The 15,037-nt window shown below is 41.7% G+C and overlaps 1 long non-coding RNA gene across 1 annotated transcript in view; it reads right to left on the bottom strand.

Annotated features, from left to right (window-relative positions):
* Positions 1–1,109: 1,109 nt before the first annotated feature.
* The window catches only part of LOC126455791 (uncharacterized), a 117,148-nt gene continuing 103,220 nt past the window's right edge, over positions 1,110–15,037 (bottom strand). Inside the window, exon 3 of the long non-coding RNA XR_007585360.1 lies at positions 1,110–1,933. This is a non-coding gene — a long non-coding RNA (uncharacterized LOC126455791). The remainder of the gene's footprint in view (positions 1,934–15,037) is intronic.

The following is a 15,037-nucleotide window of genomic DNA, read 5'->3' on the forward strand; positions in this document are numbered from 1 at the left end:
ACGAAGTAACAAAAACCAGACAATGGAGGCACACTAGTGTCTATGAACACTTTAATAACATCTTTGTACAAAACACTTTCAGTGTTCTGATCAAGTCGGTTGAGAATGACAACAGGCATTTAGGAGAGTTGCTCTGACTCATCTTCTTTATCAGAACAACCAACCACCTTCTCCTTAACCACCATCATCACTGTTCTCTGTTTCATTATAGATTTTGCACATGAAAATGAGATTTTTCCATTACAGCAGTCTGGGGTCATTAGTGAATGACATCAGATATATTGCATTCTTAAGACAGACTACAATTTCATTAATGAAAATAGATGTTAGCCTTTAAGCGTTGAGTACTAATTCACAAACTATTTGTCACAAACTGTGGTAATCTTTTAAGCTGACATTACACAATGAGTGACTGAACATTCATTTAGACTACATACGATGAGTAATATACCTGGGCAGCAGGCATGTATGTAGTATGTAGATCCTTCCAAGACTAAGCTAACTTACTGGATGTTTTATATAGCTGGTGCATTGTTTGTCACCTGCATGAAAATTCACTCAGTTGATCAGGTTTATTAATGTAGAAAGTATAAGGGATTAACAATAGAAAAATATTATTTAACAAGGGATATTGATTGAAAAACTTGTTCTGCATGCAGATGATAAAAACAGGCACCTCTTTCATGATGAGAAACATAGTTTATTGGCTAGAATTTGAAGTGAAACTATTCTCATTAGGTATCTACACTTTGATTAATCTGTGGAGTCTGTGGAATCTGGATTACACAAACAAAAATAAATCTCTCTCTGCATAAACAATATGGAAAGAACAACCACCTACACCAGCATCAAGTAACATTTTCTTCACTTGGTAGTGATACCTGTGCCATAGTGACAAAAACAGTCTCTCCTGACGATGTGTCAGAGAAGGTATATAACACATACGAATAAAATATTAGTTTACTATTATACTAAGATTACACACATTAACATATGGAAAAATGGGTCTAATAAACAATTTTAATGATTCATTATGCTACTTTATTCACAATTTGACAAATAAAAATGAGCTTAGCCATTACCACTTGAGCTTACAGAAAATTCCATAAAACTACACAAACTTTGCAGTTCCATATATGATTGCCAGAAAAAGCAATTTCTGCTCTTACTTTCCACGCTCTCACTGCACATATGACATCAGTGTTTGTCTATTTTTTCCAAAATATCCCTCATAGATTAGACGACATTCATTTCACCTCAGCATTGGCTGTTTTTGTTTATGTTCGAAAACCAATTCTAAAAAAGGCAAAAGAAGGGAAAAAGAAATTTTGTATCACTCTTAAGAGTGAAATGTTTGTAGTTCTAAGAAATGTTTAAATGTCGCTCATGTTTTATATGTTACATAGGAGCTTGGGATATATTTTACAAAAGTTTCGAATTATTGTCTTCCTTGTCAATTTGCTTACAATATATTTATGCATTATAGATATGTAGCTATGACCGACAGAACATAAACAACAAAATGAAATTGGAAGTTCGATCTTATTAAATTATCTTAGTAACAGCATAACACCTAACAATGGAAATGGTGCAGAACAGTTTGAAAAGTGTGTTACCTTGACAGAAAAGTAAAACAACAAAAGAATAGTCTTTTATTGACAGGAGTAAATATTTACAATCTGTGCGAGTGCTAACAGGAAAAGAAAGGTAAAGCAATATAAGACAAGTGGTTGGACTTTTCCTCGAACACACAATCCAATATTGCTCTTCTGGGAGAGATTTCACCCCTTTCAACCCTAAAACTTTTCCTTAACACCAAAGTCAATAACACTAAGAGCAAAACTGATAGATGCTTTAAATGCAGAGTTTGGTTTTTATTTCGCCATGCAGCAGGGTCACTGCTGACTAGGAGGTGAAGGAGAAAGTTGCGACCCTGAAACAGAAAATATATTGGTTAAAAAAAATTGAAATTCAATTTCTTAATGCCTTTTGTACTTCAGTTGTTACTCTAAACGAAGTGTAAAGTAAAGACTAAGTCATGTAATATGAGAAATATGCCCACTATGTCAGCTGCACTACTCGCCCTGTGGTGTCATGTTACATAAACGAAAAACAAATTTATGGAAGTAAACACTCATTCAAAGGGTATTGGCGACAAAATATATAAAACTCATCTCACTAATGTAGATTTATTTTCACGAAGCTCATACAAATTAATAACTCAGTATCTATACTATCTCCAGTCAGTTAATGAAAATCTAGGAAGCAGAAACTTGGACATCTACTTAGCAACACCACTTGAAATCTGTCTTAACCTTTGTCCCCGTCGTTTTAGGACCTGCAAAGTGTGCCGAGTTTGAATTGCATGGGTGTATAAGACAGTGCTCTTACACACTGAGTCCCAGATTCTTAGGGACAAAATTATGAAAAGAGTAGAGAAGACTAAATGGAGTATTTCGAGACAAGAAACAGCTGGCCAAAATTAACATTTCAGTGGTACGAGATCTTAACTGAATATTATGTGCAAGACATATTTACGAGTTGTTTATATTTTGTAACAAATAACTGCCAATTGCATGGATGTTGGGTGCGTTAACTTAAAAACAATACACAATCGTTAGTGCTGTATCCCCACTAAAGTTTACCAATTCGTGAATGGTTGCCGAAGAGAAAGCATTACTTGAAAAAGGAACTTGCAGAAATGCATTTAAGGTGTGCTGCAGAATTATGCATCTCTCAGAGAGCTGAACGAATGTTCTGGAAGTAGTACCACAACAGGCAAGGTTCTAATTGCGAGAAGTTTATTTCTGTGAATCGAAACCTAACGAGAAACTGGGTCACTGAAGCCACAAGAGACAAAGTCTTCCACAAAGAACTATTTGCATGTAGAACTTGCTAAGATGGAGTTGAATTGTTTGTAAGAAGAATTATTAACAAGCATCTATCAGCTAATTCTCGAAATGCACATTATGAAGGATACAGACTGAAGAACGCAGCTGAGGCAGCAAATACATGCTACCATAAACAACCTTTACCAGTAATAGTGCCGAATGACTTAGAACTGTTTTCATTTCTGTCAGTAGATTATGCAACGCTGTACATATTGAGACTGGTGGTCGTTGTTTGAACACTCACTATAGTGTATAAGTCGTTTATGTTAATGAAAAATGAAATAGTAATTTGCAGTCATTAGCCTCATGTCAAAGTAGTACATTAGGGTACTCCACAATCTACATGGGGCGTACAATAAATAACGCATTACATTTTTTTCTTGGCCTATTTCGGTTGAAAAAAATATGGAACTTGCTGTGGGACATCATGTATATTCCCGCTTCGTCCAGTATAGTTTTAATAAAGTTCCGACGGGTGGCGGCACTACACATACCCTTCAAAACGGCATCTTTAATGGAGGTGTGTTTCAAGCAGAGAGCTGTCATTGAGATTCTTTTGGCGAAAAACTAGAGCATCGAAAGTATTCATAGGCTCTTGCATAATTTCTACAGAGATCTGGCAGTGAACAAGGGCATGGTGAGTCATTGGGCGAAGTGACGGTCGTCATCGCAACAAGGTCGCGCAAACAAGTCCTTTCTCCCGAGAGCAGACCGGCTGCACACAGCTGTGAGTCTTGCATTGTTGGAATGTGTGGACACTCTCATTCGAGTTGATTGACGGATCACAATAAAACCACACGCTGCTAAGCTGGACATCTCTTTTGGTAGTGCTGACACACGCGGTCTTCAATTGGGGGTATTCAAAGATGTGTGCCCACTGAGTCCCTTTCCGTTTAACAAAAGACTATGAAGAACAATGAAGAACCATCGGTGCGGAAATGCTTCCACCTTATGAAGCTGATAGTGGCAATTTTTTGTCAAACATCGTCACAGGTGATGAAACATGGCTTCATCACTTCGATCCACGAACAAAATGGCAATCGACAGAGTGGTGCCACATACTCTCCTCTGAAGAAAACATTCATACCGTACCCTCAGCAGGTAAAGTCCTGGCGACGTTTTTGAGACTCTGAAGGTGTTATTCTGTTTGCTGTCCTCTACATGGTGCAATGATCAACTCTGAAATGTATTGTGCTACCTTTAGGAAACTGAAGAAGAGACTTCAGCGTGTTTGTCGTCTCATAAATGGAATCGAACATCTCTTTAGCCATCACAATGGAAGGTCTTACACAAGTAAGAGTAGAGTTCACTGGATAGCTTTTCCTCGTGCACCCTACATCCCAGGTCTCACACCTTCCAACTTACATCTGTTTCGCCTAATGAGGGACGCACTCTGCGGGAAACAGTGCGTGGAGGATGGGAAGGTTATTAATGCAGCAACACATTGACTCAGACGACGACTAGCTGAGTGGTAACATGCAGGCATACAGGCCCTCCCATTAAGGTAGTGTAAGACCGCCGTATTGAATGGAGATTATGTTGGAAAATAGGGTTCCATAGCCAGAAGAATGGCGAATAATATGGTGTATTGGAACCTGAATAAAACCATCCTGCTTTCAGAAAAAAATCTGTTGCATTTCTAATTGAACGCTCATCGTATATAAGTTTTACCCCGAAGTTTGAAATAACACTGTAAATGCTGACGGAGATCGGGGAAGGCACACTGCTCCAGCTTTACTAATTGTTGCTAACCTGTAACTTCGCAATTCAAAGACCTATATTTTTTTCGTTTCTTTATGTAAATGTTCGTGTGAGCACTAATCAGCAGACGGCCACCTGGTTATCAGTCACGACAAAGTTACTTTTTCCTTCCTCTTTTTTTCTTTGTGTTCACAGACTTTGAGATTACAGAGTGTGACAGCTCGACAAAGGGGGTGTGGCGGTCAACCAAAGCTGTCAGCACAGACCTCTATGAGCTTATAACGTGGCCAGTCATCACGACATTACACCTGAACTATTTCCGAGTGTGGCAAGGAATATCCGGTGTGCAGGGGACCTAATACTGGACCCAAGTAAGACGACTAGAAACAGCGGTAAATCGTACACTGGCCACCAGCAAAGTACAATGCAGAAAATGGAATACTGCAATCCTGTAATTGTGCTATGAAAAACCGAACACCGCCATTTAAAAAACCCCCTTAGTACACATAAATTACCGTTGTAGTTCATGTCAAGCAATGAGTGATGTACAAGTTATTCCAGACTAATGCAAATTAGTTAGTAAATTAAGCGCTTTCATAATTCTTATGGACTGAAACATATTCGAACAAACGACGCTAAATAGCACATTCAGTGAAGGGAGAGATCATATGGTGCATACAAATGTGTAGTTATCTTGATAGTTTGTGATTTTTAGTTTTTCTGGAGTAAGAAGATTTTGGATGTTTCTTAGGTATTCAGACGCGTGGCGTCGTCCAGTAGGCAGGTGATATTTCTGCAAGCCAACTTCTTGCCATCTTCAGGCGTTCCTGATGACTGATTGTCTCCTTTATATTCCCTCCTCCACGCTGGTGGTCTGTAGTTGGCTGTAGTCGGGAAACGACCTGACGCAGGGTGGCATAAGCCCGCTGACGCGACATGTTCCATTATCCTCTGTGCCAGTACTGCCAGCATTGGATACAGGTCTCCTCCGACAAGGCGACACCTCGTTCTCATCCTCTTCAGATGATGTGATGGGAGCGATTTCCACGCAAACTGCCGGGCTATTGCTCGACCATGCTCAAGGCTGGGTCCCAAGCCTTGTTTAATTGAAAACAGCTGTCTTTATTTATTAGTTGGTAGTGCGAACGGATGTCTACAGCCTCTTTTAGAATACAGTCCAAGAAGGTTGGGACTGTTGCAATAGCTTCGTGTCTTCGTAATTCAAGACAAGTCCATGGAAGATGCAGCGCTGTGCTACAGCAGTCTTTGTTGGCTGTTTGTTGCCTGTTTAGCATTTTCGCTCCATGCATCTCCTCTGTCCTGTACAATCAGGCTCGACTACGTACATTATACTGCATTGGCAGGGGATGCAGTACACTCTTGATTTCTGAAGTCCTAAGTCTTCCTTGACCCAGTCCCAACACGGCTTTCGTCATCGCTGGTGTGGAGCATGCACTTGATATTATGTGTCCAAAGTATTCTTCTGATTTGTACGTTCCCGACTAATATGATAAACGACATTTGCAAAAAAAATGCGATGATTTGGTCCTCTTTGCATCTGAGAAGAAATACTATGGAAGCCAGAAGGCGTTCCTTCTTGTTCTGAAGCTTCTCGAGCTTCTTAATTTTGCTTCGCATCTCCTCCCCTTAGAGATACTTAATGGGCGACTTCAGATTTTCCCGAAATAGGAAGATTTTGAATGTTTCTCGGGTGTTCACCTGGGGGCATCATCCAAAAGGCCAGATATTTCAGCAAGATGGCTTCTTACCATGTCCATCAGAGATGCAGTGCTCTTCTACAGTGGACTAATCAGCTCCTCGTTGTCTGAGTGACTTTTGTACTCCATGCATTCTTCCTGTATAAGCCAGTTAGTCTCGCCTACATATATTTTCCCACACTGGTGGGGCTTGCTGTACATTCCAGCTTTCCAGAGTCCTATGTCATCCTTGACTGACTCCAACCAGGCTTTCGTTTTGGCTGGAGGGCGGAACACACACTTGACGTTGTGTTTCCGTTGTATTCTATGTATTTTCGCTAATGTGTTCCCGAAGTATGGGATAAAAGCCGTCACCACAGTTTTACGTTCATCCTCCACTGGAAATGAACTCGGCTGCTTCGGTCTTATGGTACATTGCATCTCGTGGTCGTGTATGTGCTGCAGTTCTGCAGCTAGACTGTCTTGATCTGAGATTTTGCGTGCTCTATGTATTGGCCTTCTTGGGACATCTCGTTGTGAAGGCGTTTGATAGCTGGAGGCCTGCAAGTACAAATCTCTGTGCATAAATTCAAGGTAGACGCTGTATCTTAGTGTGCCATCTGATAATCGCTTGACATGCACATACACAAATTGAAGTTCACTATTTTCCTTCTCTCGATCGTGAATTTCAAAATGGCTCTCAGCAATATGGGACTTAATCGTGAATTTCATGTTTTGGTGCAGCGAATTCAGGTGTTACAAGAAGTCTTGTAAATGATGTCGTCAATGCCACCAGATTATGAATTTATCATATTATAGATTGAAAAAAGCAAAAGTGCTTGTAGACTACTGACTCCAGAGCATCTTCAGCATAAACGCATTGGTCACTATTGATGATAGTACACAGTGTATCACCACTCCATTCGTTTGTTCGTGGTAGCTTCCGTCAAATAGAAAGTAGTTTGACGCAAGTACAAATTCAGTTATCTTAGTGCGGACCCAAAGTTTTCTCTTTTGGGGTCTAGGAAGTTTCTTAGAGGCACCCTTCTACTCTTCACGATGGAGACAGAAGAAAATAATCAACTTCCAATTCAGGACGCGCTCATCAAGCGAAGGCCAGATGGCACACCAGTGCACAGTATATACCAGAAAACAATGCATACAGTTCTGTACTTGCACGCCTCCAGCAGTCATCCCCCTTCACAATAAGGTATCTTAACACACTAGCGCACAGACTACCCAAAATCTCGCATGAAGACAGTCTAGAACTCGAATTGCAGCCCCTATAGGGCGTGTTCCATTTGAACGGTTACAGCAACCACTGGACACAACGTCCCATATGACCAAAGAAGCTGAGGCCACAGCCTGTTGAAGGTGAAGAGAAACCTGTTGCAATGGCGATTATCCCATACGTCGGGAAAAGATCAGTGAAAATTCCAAGAATACTTTGGAAACTTATTGGGAAATAAATATTCCACTCACCAGCCAGGGGCAAAGCCTTGTTGAGTTCAGTCGAGGATAGCTGAGGACTCAGGAAACCAGCAGTTTACTGCGTTCCCTGCCAATGCAGGAAAATGTGGTAGGCCAGAATATCTGGGTGGTACAAGAGAGATGCACAGAACACAAACACTTCAAAGACAATGAACAGCCCACAAATTTCGCTGTAGCAGAACAATGTATCTCCAATGGACATATCATGAATAATGACGACACTTAGTTGTTGCAACCTTCATACATCTACAGGGATTGTATTCTAAAAGAAGGTGTAGTGATGTGGCTACACAATGAACTAATAAAGACAGCAGTTTTCTGTGAGTAAGGCTTGGGACTCTTACTTGAACATGGTTAAACTACAATGGCAGTCTGCCTGGAAACCTGCTCCCACCACCACAACCGAAGTAGACGAGGATGTGTTATTGCTGTGCAGGTAGCGACCCACGCCTGTCACTGGTGGGAGCGCGACTGTGGATACCAAATCGTACCGCACGGCGCATTTCCCCCACCAACTGCCCCAGGTCTGTATCCCAAAGACAGTTGGCTAGAGGCCGCTAGTGGGGGTGGGATGAAGGATATATAGGCGGCGCCCAGTGGAAGACAATTAATCATCAGAAACGCCTAAAGATGACAAGAAGTGGCCTGCAGAAATATTGCACCTTCTGGATGATGATACCTGGATGAATACCCAGGAAATATTCAAAATCTTCCTATGGCGGAAAAATCTAAACTCACACATCTGGTGTGGAGGAGATGCACAGCCAAACTGAAACACTCGACAAGCTTCAGAACAGGCAGGAGCACCTTCCGGCCTCACTTTTCGTTCTGACGAGATGTTGAAAGGATCAGAGGGTCAATGAGAGAACTAGATAACCTTCAATTGACCTTTAGTGTCATATTACAGTGATTCATTCATACATGTCATACTGAATGTCACTGACGACGACATGTCGCATGGTCACCCAAGAGAGCTGAGAAGTGGAGGGGTTGTGGATGGGGAGGGTCATCTAATGGATGTGGAGCACCCTGCCACCTCGTTTTTCTCTCATCCAGTGGGGATCATTCGAGTTCTGTGGTTTGCAATGAGAAGACCATTTGATGGATTGTTTATTGCTACAGCAAATTACTCCAATTAGCCTATATCGCATTGGTGTTACACTGGTGTTGCAACAGTGCACTCCAGTGTTGCACTGACGTCAATGTTATGATGTGCTGTGAACTGTGCTTCATCACCTGCTGTGTGCATCATCACGACTCCGACGTTTCCCTGGCCTTGGCATACAGGCGTGTTGCGATTTTTCTGCAAATGTGGTGTTGCATGTCTGTTCTATGAGACACTGCCAGCCGTGTGCACTTGTTGGAACGATATCTGATAGTCACTTCACATTGTATGCAGAGAAACATTAAAAATTAATATGATAGCCTTCTCCCAGCTAGTCCTGATATTTGCAGTGCTTATACTCAAACACCTCACACCAAGATGATTGTAAATACAGTGATTAAAATGCTGGTATCTCAATCTATATCATACCACAGCATAGCAAGATACAGGGTGTTTCAAAAATGACCGGTATATTTGAAACGGCAATAAAAACTAAACGAGCAGCGATAGAAATACACCATTTGTTGCAATATGCTTGTGACAACAGTACATTTTCAGGCAGACAACTTTCGAAATTACAGTAGTTACAATTTTCAACAACAGATGGCGCTGCAAATGATGTGAAAGATATAGAAGACAAAGCAGTCTGTGGGTGCGCCATTCTGTACATCGTCTTTCTGCTGTAAGCGTGTGCTTTCTGCTGTAAGCGTGTGCTGTTCACAACGTGCAAGTGTGCTGTAGACAACATGGTTTATTCCTTAGAACAGAGGATTTTTCTGGTGTTGGAATTCCACCGCCTAGAACACAGTGCCGTTGCAACAAGACGAAGTTTTCAACGGAGGTTTAATGTAACCAAAGGACCGAAAAGCGATACAATAAAGGATCTGTTTGAAAAATTTCAACGGACTGGGAACGTGACGGATGAATGTGCTGGAAAGGTAGGGCGACCGCGTACGGCAACCACAGAGGGCAACGCGCAGCTAGTGCAGCAGGTGATCCAACAGTGGCCTCAGGTTTCCGTTCGCCGTGTTGCAGCTGCGGTCCAAATGACGCCAATGTCCACGTATCGTCTCATGCGCCAGAGTTTACACCTCTATCCATACAAAATTCAAACGCGGCAACCCCTCAGCGCCGCTACCATTACTGCACGAGAGACATTCGCTAACGATATAGTGCACAGGATTGATGACGGCGATATGCATGTGGGCAGCATTTGGTTTACTGACGAAGCTTATTTTTACCTGGACGGCTTCGTCAATAAACAGAACTGGCGCATATGGGGAACCGATAAGCCCCATGTTGCAGTCCCATCGTCCCTGCATCCTCAAAAAGTACTGGTCTGGGCCGCCATTTCTTCCAAAGGAATCATTGGCCCATTTTTCAGATCCGAAACGATTACTGCATCACGCTATCTGGACATTCTTTGTGAATTTGTGGCGGTACAAACTGCCTTAGACGACACTGCGAACACCTCGTGGTTTATGCAAGATGGTGCCCGGCCACATCGCATGGCCGACGTCTTTAATTTCCTGAATGAATATTTCGATGATCGTGTGATTGCTTTGGGCTATCCGAAACATACAGGAGGCGGCGTGGATTGGCCTCCCTATTCGCCAGACATGAACCCCTGTGACTTCTTTCTGTGGGGACACTTGAAAGACCAGGTGTACCACCAGAATCCAGAAACAATTGAACAGCTGAAGCAGTACATCTCATCTGCATGTGAAGCCATTCCGCCAGACACGTTGTCAAAGGTTTCGGGTAATTTCATTCAGACACTACGCCATATTATTGCTACGCATGGTGGATATGTGGAAAATATCGTACTATAGAGTTTCCCAGACCGCAGCGCCATCTGTTGTTGAAAATTGTAACTACTGTAATTTCGAAAGTTTGTCTGCCTGAAAATGTACTGTTGTCCCAAGCATATTGCAACAAACGGTGTATTTCTATCGCTGCTCGTTTAGTTTTTATTGCCGTTTCAAATATACCGGTCATTTTTGAAACACCCTGTATATCAGTTGTTACTGCTGTCAACACCATGGCATGAGAGAAAAACAATTCTATATTAGTAATAAAAACGTGATCGAACCATATTTCCTGCACAGGATTTTTTTAATAAAGTGTCACTAAAATACAAATTAACAGCTATCGATTAATCATGAAACCAGTCATGTGAGAGCTTTGAATGGCTAACCATGTCATCGCAAATGATGTTACTTCGTTGACTTACTGCTTAAACAAGAGGACCTGTAAACACACCAGTGTGGTGATGGTGTTGGAGCATAAGTTTTGTGTGGTGGCATTCGGATATCTAAGTTGTAGTGCTTTATTCCAAGGAAGCACCCTCTCTTCCTCAGTGATACTAAGAGATAATTTCACAGTAGGAGACTCCCCACAAACAGTTAGTCTTTTTAATGAGGGAGAGTGCACTCATCTACAGGGAAATACACTTAAGAATTTAATGTATTCCACTTGTTCAATTCTACACACTGTAAACTATCAGCTGAGCTGGCAGCCATATGTCTATCGTTTCTATGAGAGAATCTCGAGTAAACTGTTGGAGACGGCACATCATAAAACAGCTTTACGAGTAAAGCCACACTCACCTTCGCCATATTCATGTTGACTGCCCGCACACTCGTCCTTGTGTTTCAACCGTTTATTTTTTTTAGCCCTTTATTGTTTTACAGATTTGTGGCTTGTGACATATTAAAGAATAAACTTCAACATGTGTCCCATACATTTGACAACATTCCAAGTGTAACACCAGCATCTGTTTTCCTGTTGTAATGTAGTTCTAGAAATATCAATCTAAAGGCGTTATCAGACTGCAAGTCTCTCAGCTGCAGCTTTGCAAACTGTTCTAGTCTATCTAAACAGATGTTAGCGTTACTGACTTTTTTGACAAAAAAGAGACCGCACAACACATTCATGATAGGGACACGATCTAAGACAACTTTCCTCACATTGTGCTTGTCAGCTCCACCTGATATATGGAACGTAGGCTCACATACCCACATACCCATGGCACAGATTATGTTCGATTTGTGAATGTGAGTGCACCCCTCATAATTCCAGTTGTTACATATTTTAACTTAGGGTAGTCTATCAGGAATCCCAAATTCACGAGATGAATGTCAAGTGGATTTGGAAGGACTCTTGTTGCAGAGCTCTGACACACTTTGTTTATGGAAGAGCCAACACACTGCTGCTCAGTTCAAACTTCATGTACCACATACGAATACTCTTTCCATATTGTCTTCCAAAATTTTGCTGCCCAGCGATGGGAGATTTTGTCTCATGATAGCACAGAATACACATTGTGCCATTTTACAGCAACAGCTATTACGGTGCTCTCTTCCTGTAAACGAAAAATTTGTGAGTTCTACAGCTTTGGTAAAAAACTTCTCTGTTATGGAAGTAAAATTACATTACTTCAACAGTGTACTTACACATCCTCCATGTCCACATCAGGTAGTGATGATGTATCACACACATACCCATAGCACAGATTAGGTTCGATTTGTGAATGTGAGTGCACCCCTCATTATTCCAGTTGTTACATATTTTAACTTTCTTAGGGTAGTCTTTCAGCACAAGGCACATAATACAATTCACTGTATGAATGCAGTACCGTTTCAATCGTCAGCACTACAATGAATCCCCGAACTGTGGAATACGTGATGGCAGGAACTTGCAGACAGTCATACAATACAAATACTTACATTCAATTTTCATTTTAGCATTACCATTTCCAGTTCAGCTCTGGTACTTATATGGCGACGCAGGGTTGAAACACAAGCACTTGTGTGCAGCCACTCAACACGGGTCTGCAAAAAGTGAGCAAGGCTTTACTCATAAAGCTGATCTATTATGTGCCATCTCCAACAGCTTGTTCCACATTCTCCCACAGAATCTATAGACATATGTCTGCCAGCTCTCCTGATAGTCTGGAGCATGTAGAATTGTGTAAATGGAATTCATTAAATTCTTAAACACATGCTCCTGTAGATGAGTGCACTCTCTCTCATTAAATAGTTTGACTGTTCATCAGAAGTCTCCTACTGTAATAGTATTTCCTACTATTACTGAGGGGGTGAGAGTGTTCCCATGCAATAAAGCATTATATTTCGGATTTCTGAATAGCACCACTGGACAAAACTCACGTGCCAACAGCATCATCACACTGCCAAATTTACAGGCCCCCATCTTTAAGCAGTAAGTGACCGCAAACAGCATTATTTGCAATAACGTGGTTAACGTTTCAAAGCTATCACATTACTGGTTGCGCAATTTATCGATAGCTTTTAATATGTATTTTAGAGACGCCTTGTTTGAAAAAGATCGGTGCTGGAAATAGGTTTCCGATCGCCTTTTCATTATTACTGCAAAATACTTGTTTTTTCTGCTATGCCATGGCGCTGATACTGGGAACCATTCATGTATATCATCATGCTGTGGTATGGAATAGTCCAAGATCCCTGCATTTTAGGCAGTATGTTTATGCATGATACCAGTGTGAGGTATTTGAATATAAGAACAGCGAATATCGGTACTAGGGGGAAGAAGAGGAGGCTCATGTACATAATTTTTTATGTTTATATGTCTACAACGTGTAGTTGATGTCAGATACAGCTCCAGCAAGCGCTCACTGCACACGCTGCTGGTGTCCCAAACAGCTGCCATGCGACACCACACTTGCAGAAAAATTGCAGGGCGAAGGCCAGGAAAATGTCACAGTCGTGATCACACACAAAGCCAGAGCGCATCATTACAGTGGCGACAGTACGACGCTGGTGTAAAACTGGTCTGCTCCCATTGTAACACCAGTGCTACACTTTGCACTGGCATCACATTGCTGCGACGCCTGTATCATGTAATTTTAATAATTAGTTACAGTAATAAAAAAATAGATCAAAGGGTCTTCTCACCATATTGCACCGAACTCAAATGATTCCTGCTGCATGAGAGCAAAATCATGGAGGGGAACGGAGCTCGATTCCCATTGGACTACTTCCCCTCTGCTCCCCTCCCCTTGGTGACCCTGTCAAGCGTCATCAGTCACCTTCAATGCAACATGTGAAGTTGAATCAGCTGTAATATGACACCACAGGTCATTTGAAGGTTATCTAGTTCTCTCCTTCACCTTCTACTGAGAGGGCCAGATCATACATACCATCATTTGCAAAGATCACCAGAATCCCTGAACCTGGTCAGAGAGGATCTGCTACAGTCAACATAGACTCAAATGGACTTCAAGAGAACTCTTCATGCTCCGTCTGCACTGGCATGAGCACTCTCCTCTAACATAAGGGAGTGGGTATACACATTACCTGGGCTCAAGCCAACAGAACATGACAGTCAGCCATTTGGAGACAAGCCAATAAATATGAACACCATGGGGCTAAGCCACCATAAGAACCACCTTGGGGCACTGTAATCAATTGTACAGAGAAAATAATGGACGATGTTACCTTATCTGTACTACAAACGAGACTAAATTTCTCACCAACAGTGATGTCCCTACTAACAGCAGAATTTATCATTGCAGTTGAACAGGTAGATCTTGCACTTCGAAGGGTCCCTGCAGAGGAAATATAACATGAAATATGTTGTACTGATACTAGGGCTCTTCCGCCGAATACGAATGCCTCCAAGGGAAAGCACTTAAGCGTCTTCGAGAAGGTTGTGAGACAGTCGTCCTCACAGCAGACAAAGAAAATTCTGTGATTTGTTACCATTTCATGTACACAAGCAAAAAATGTATGAGCAATTAGAGGATGGTGCTTACAGGGAAACAGATGATGACCCTGCCAACTAAGTGAAGAGGAACATCACTGAACTTCTCCAATATACGTTCCAAGGCAAGATGGTGAAGGGATATCGTCTACAAGCTGCTGCATCACCTAGACTTTATGGACAACCTATAGCCCACAAGCAAGGAATGCATCTCAACCCAATTATAAGTAAGATCAGTGCACCAGTTCATGAATAAGCAAAATATCTGACAATGATGCTGAACATCTTTGTGGGCAAATGACAGTACCTCATAAGGAATTTGGAGAACTTCATCCAACAGCACCAGAACTTTCCACAAGCCCAAGAACACACTATGGTGAGCGTTAGGGTTCTCTCTCTTTAGAAGGATA

Source organism: Schistocerca serialis, chromosome 2, assembly GCF_023864345.2.
Source record: "Schistocerca serialis cubense isolate TAMUIC-IGC-003099 chromosome 2, iqSchSeri2.2, whole genome shotgun sequence".
Classification (NCBI taxonomy): Eukaryota; Metazoa; Arthropoda; class Insecta; order Orthoptera; family Acrididae; genus Schistocerca; species Schistocerca serialis.